This window comes from Tiliqua scincoides, chromosome 2, assembly GCF_035046505.1.
Source record: "Tiliqua scincoides isolate rTilSci1 chromosome 2, rTilSci1.hap2, whole genome shotgun sequence".
In the NCBI taxonomy this organism is placed as follows: domain Eukaryota; kingdom Metazoa; phylum Chordata; class Lepidosauria; order Squamata; family Scincidae; genus Tiliqua; species Tiliqua scincoides.
In genome coordinates, this window is record NC_089822.1 from 26,604,116 (window position 1) to 26,610,115 (window position 6,000).

The window sequence follows — 6,000 nt, forward strand, 5'->3', positions numbered from 1 at the left end:
TCCTCCCCGCTGATGCAGCCATGCCACAAAGGTACACGCTGTATCTGGGGGGAGGGGTCAGGAGGCTTGGGAGGGGAAAGGGGAATTGGTTTGTTTCAAAGATTTCTATAGCATCTTTCCGCAGGCTAAAAGCCTGGTTTGAATTATTTCCCCTTACCCTTCCGTAAGCCTCTCGCTCACCAATTATTCTCCTTGGATCTGCACCAGCTCTGTTTCTGGTGCAAGTCAAAGGAGAAGAAAGGTCCGGGGAGCTTCTGAACAGTGGGGATAGGATATGGTGCACACAATTGTCACAGGCTGTACTGCCTCCCTGCCTTCACGCTCCCTACCCCCACTACTGCCTTACCTGGTCCAGCGGGCACAGCAGATTCCTGCATGGAGTTAGGGTGCTCTTGCACCTTGCAACAGCACACACAAAATGGCTGCTGACAAAGTGCTGCACACTTCATCAGTGGCCATTTTACAATCATGAAAGTTGCTTCCACTGTTGTTATGGTCTCCGTATGATAACCCAATCCTCAATAGGATTAGGCTTTGAATGTACTGCACATATGTAAATGCACGTGTATCTTGGTTCATTTCAATACAAACAACCAAATAATTGGAAGTAAATGGAAATTGTCTCATGTTCCCCACTGGCTAGTAAAAACATCCACTAGAGACTCCATGGGTGCAGCAGCTGTATGAGACTCTTGACTGACCTCCATCACTGTTGCCTGGGAGTACAGGGTGGTGGTGCAAGGGTTGGCAAGTCTGGGTAGGCCTTCAGCCAATGCCCATTCTGGCCAATCATTGATGTCACTATGATGCACCACACACCTAAAACAGGAAAAACATTGGCTGCTATCCTCACATGGCACATTTCTTCCATGAAGGTCACTATAGAAATCTAAGGGGTTCAGTCATAAATTCACTGTAGTTGTAGAGTCCAATCCTATGGTCCGCACCGCGCCTCCGTGGAGTAGACCAGTCACAAACGTGCCGTAAAGCATGATTGAGGGGCTTACCGCCGGGCTTCCGCCGGAAGTTGGCTCAGCTCTGGCTGGCGAAGAGCCACCGCTCGGCAGGCGCCCAGGTTTCGCAGCTTGGCGGTCTCCGTGACCGCCGGGCTGCGGAACGGAGAATGGGGGCGTGGGGGAAGCATTCTGGGGAGGGGGGAGGCGTTCCCGGGGACAGGAGAGAGTCGGGTCTGCGGAGCCGAGCTCCACAGGATCCCAGGTGCTTGTGTAGGGCTGCTCGCCCTACACAAGCGCCTTCACTTTAGCGGTGACCAAACAGCCGCCGCTAAAGTGAGTAGTCCCATTGCGGGACTGCTTCCCTTACTCAGGGGAAGGGGACGAATGTCCCCTTCCACCGAGGAGCCTCCCGCGGTAGCACAGGAGGCTCGGGATCCAGCGGGAGCCCTGTGTGGAGCCGCCAGGTCCTGCGGCTCCGGGGAGCTCAGGATTGGGCTGCCTGTTGCTACTTGTGACTTTGTGTGTGCGTGTGCGTGTGTGTGTGTGTAAATCAAAATGAATTTAAATGGTTTTTTCTTAGAGATTAAAAATACAACTTTTCCTTACCTAATGGCTGCGGTTTTCAAACTCCCGGAGAGTTTGAAACCCGCAGTAAGTCTTTGCGGGGGCGGGGGGGAGGCAGCAGGGGAAGGCAGCGACGCGATCCCCTGATCGCGTCGCTCAGGGGGCTGCAGGGACTGGGATGCACTCACCAGTCCCTGCAGCAGCCGTCCCTGTGTGCGGGGAGCCCTGTGTGAGCGCCTGCAGGTCGCCCCAGGTCAGGGAAAGGGAGAGTGGAGTGATCTGCTCTGCCTCCACAAAAGCACCCCAGTCCCTGCAGCCCTGTCAGAAGGGAAAGCGGAGCGATCGCGCCCCGCTTCTGGTTTTGCGGAGCAGGGCGCAATCGCTCCGCTTTCACTTTTCCTGACCTGGGGAGCCCTGCCGAATGTTGTGCAAGGCTCCCTGCACCGCCAGGAGGCTGCAGGAGGCTTGGGCAAGTGCACCCAAGCCCCTGCAGCCCCCCTGAGTGGCGCAATCCACAGGATCACACCATTGCCTTCCCCCTGTCTCCTGGCTGCCCCCGTCCCTTAAGGGGGCAGAGGCCAGGACCCACAGGCTGGGGGGGTCACGATACCCCAGTTTGAATACCACTGCCTTATGGCTTTAGGTTGTTTTCAACTCCTTTTAAAAAACATTATGACTCAATTGTTCCTGGCTCAGCATAGAAAAGAATGTGAAGTATTTTTGCAGCCAAAATGTTCTTGCACCTCAGAGCGTTAAAAAATGAGGAAAAGCTTTAAAGAAATATTATCAAGTTATTTCTTTACTTGACCTGTTTGGTATTTTTAATATATTCTCCAAAAGAATTTAAAAATGTAAACCAGTCATAAGAATATTATTATAGTACTTTTAAAATGAATGTCACTAATACAAATTTCAGAATATATCTGTACATAACAATCTTTTCCAAACCACAACACCACACTGTTCAACATACTCCATGTGTTTTTGATGCAGTGTTCTGGAATACCAGTTTCAGTTTACTTTACTCAGAAGTAAGTCCATTGTGTTCAGTAAGGATGTAATTCTGTCCTACTCACTGGAAAGACACACCTCTAGGGTTAGTGGTACTGCTGCCACCGATGGTCCCCTTCCTGGCCTCAGCACATCCCCTCCCTACTCAGGTCTCTATTCCATTCCTCCCCTCCCCTCTTCATTCTTCCCCCCCCCCCCACACACACACATTAACTTACCAGTGTCAGAGCTTTTTCTGGAGGCCTCTGGCACCCAACCACAGCCCAGCTGCGCAGAATGTCAGGTCATGCTTTGAAACCATTGTAAAGCATGCCACAGTTGGCATATAGGATTAGGCCATGAATCTTAGTGATGCATAAGTATGGAACTTTTGAACCCCATCTTTTAATCTATTAATTTATAATAGTATATTATAATTTTAATCTTTTAATTCATATTGTTGCAGTGGCTTTTGTGCTTTGTGAATTTCTCCAAATGCATCTAGTGAGAAGGCTTCAACCATTTCTTTTTTTCTTCTTCTTTTGGCCCAATCTTATTGTCATCGGCCACTGGCAGCACTCCTCTTCCACTAGCACTGACTGCTATAAAGATGTTAATGACGGTCAGAAAAGGTGCTCTGGCAGAGTGTGAAACTGTGTGCTGCTGGAGCGCCAGCAGGACGTCCAGATCATGCTCCATAGTGACACAAAGATGCTCCAAAGCATCCAAAGATGCTTGTGTCATGCTCCATAGTGACACAAAGATGACAATGGGGGTAGGTTAGCAGGGGAGGTGAGGGGGTGGGGGCAGAATAGGAGCAGGAATGAGGCAGTGACAGAAGCAGGGGATGGTGAATTGGATATGGGAAGGGAGGGGTTTGTAGGCAGGAGTGGTCGCCAAATCCTAACCCCCTTCTCAGAACTTATCCCACTGCATGGGTCCACACAGACCAGTGCCAGCTATTTAACTGAGGCAGGTCTAAATAGACCCCCCCTACGCCATGGAGGCATATCCCGGTTAAGGAAGCAATTGTTGTCTTACTCAGAGGAGACCTCCTGGACTGCCCCTCCCAACTGTAGAATTCTGTGGTAGACATTTTGGTGCCTCTGCATCAGCGGGGGAGGGGGGAGAATAGGATTAGGCTCTTTTTCTTTCTTTCCTCATTCAGACATTCAAAATGTTCTCCATAAAGTGTGCCTTAACTCTCTCTGAGGATGTATTCTTGTGGAAGATGTAACTTATGATCTGAGGATACAGTCACAACTACAGCAGTGTTTGCTCTTATCAAAGTGACTGAAAAACACTGAAGGGGAATCTGTATCAGTGGCCATCTTATCACACATTACACACTCTTTACGAGTGTGTCCACAGGCAGGGTTGGGATGCACCACACGGAAATGGTTTTGAAAGTCTGAACCTCCCCTTAGACATGGTAGCTGTCATTCAAGCCTTGTATGGCACAGTCTGATACCAAAATTGGAATGTCAAGGGCAGATGGCGTCATGCTTGGCATTTGTTCCCCATCTATAGAAATCCCTTCCCTGAAAGCCAGAGACAGAGCACTCTGCAGAAGTAGTGTTCAGCCTGTTTGTCTGAGCAAGTATTTGGTGATGACATTAAGTAAATGGGAGTTACTTTGATGTTTTTTCTTAGCTGCAGTAGCCTCTAGGATAGGACAGGATCCATGCGTCAATAAATATTGATTGTTTGCTGGTGCAGCAACTCACAGGATTGGGTCTGCAATCATTATAGATGTAAAGAATTCATTAGTTAATGGCTATGATGGATTCTGGGGTTCAGATTTATGTTCCTGAATAAATTATTGGGAATATTAGATCTAATTTGGAAAAAGCCTGAGGGTGGTAGTAAGGAAATTGATGTTGATGTCTTTTTTATTCAACGCCTCCATACAAATAAAGCATAAACCCTTGTTGAAATGGACTCTGTCTTGGACTTGATTCTGTTCCACTACACAAGCAGTGAAGAACACATTGTTGATTTCCTTATGACTGCCTGTTTTTACTGAGCAAGCCATTGGTGACTTGTTCTTATGTCTGTGAACCATTTAATTCTGGAATATAATGCTTACCTCTGGTATATTAGGGGGGCTCACATTAACATCCAAGATGTGTTTGAGGCCCATTATAATCATTATTTTATGTTTTGCATAAATCGGAATACTTTTTTCTGTCTCTGGATAATTCTTTCTGTCTGTCAATGATGGACACCTCCTTTTCCTCATAATATTACTGGTGTGTGTTCTCTGCGTAAAAGCTAAATGGGCTTGAATAATTTTGATTCTAAAATAGCTCTACATATCTACCTGCAACACTATCACAGTGAAGCTGCAACAGTGCAAGTCGTAAAGGATCAAGATGAGGAATTTAGAGGAAAGGCAAAAGGAAAGTCACATATATGACAGACTGGGGACAGGCTGAGAACAGTCCACAGCATGAGGGAGGGGAGAATGGACCATATCTCTTTTGAAGGGGCCAGCAGCTTCACCATCACATCTTGCCCGCTAGTACACCAGCACCCCAGCTGTCAAGCCAGAGGGTCACCATTATTGTTATTATTATTAAGAATATTTATTTGCTGCTTTTCAACAAGAAAGTCCACAAAAGCAATTTACAGAGAAAAGCAAATAAATAAATGGTTCCCTGTCTCACCCATGGCTGTGGGGCCATAGTATGAAATATCACTAGTAGAAAATCTAGGCCTTACATCTCAAAGAATGTAAACCCCAAAACAGAAAAGGCACCACTAGGTCCAGGAACATGTCAACAAGGTAGTAGACTCACAGCCCAATCCTAAAACTTCCCAGTGCCTGCGGGAAGCAGCAGCACCAAAATGCGTCAGGCAACAGCTGGAGGTGCCGAGAAGCAGCTGGAGTTCTCCTCAGAGGAAGAGGACTTTTGCCCTTTCCCCTAGGGAAAGCCCTAAGCTCCACAATGGGGCTTCTCCTATCTATATCTATAAATATCTATTTTGCTGGTGCAGACTTGAGAGACTCCAGACTAGAAGACCTGACACAGAGTTCTGGATCAGTTCCACCAGTCCCGCCTCACTTCCTCCCCCCACCCTGACCTCCCCCACCTTCCCCCTGCCTCAGAATACCTTCTACCCCCACCCCAACAAGCCTCTCTGCCGCCCAGAGCTCGTTCCTTGCTTCAGGTGACACGCGCTGGCACTGGGCTCAGTGTGGACTGCCACTGGGCTGGTGCCAGCACTGACCCAGCTCTGAGTGTCACGGGTGTGCATTATGGCATATTGGTGACACCCAGCATGGGTGTCAGGCTGGCTCAGTTTGCTCAGGATTGGGCTCTCAGACCTTTGACCTGATTCTGCAGAACTTTTCTTATGTACTAAATATCTGCACCAATCCAAAGAGTCTGACAGTGAGAGAATTATGTTAATTTCCCTGGATGTGTCAGTTATGGAAATCATACATGTTGTGGGTGTATTAATAAAATTTTCAGTGTTTTTATAA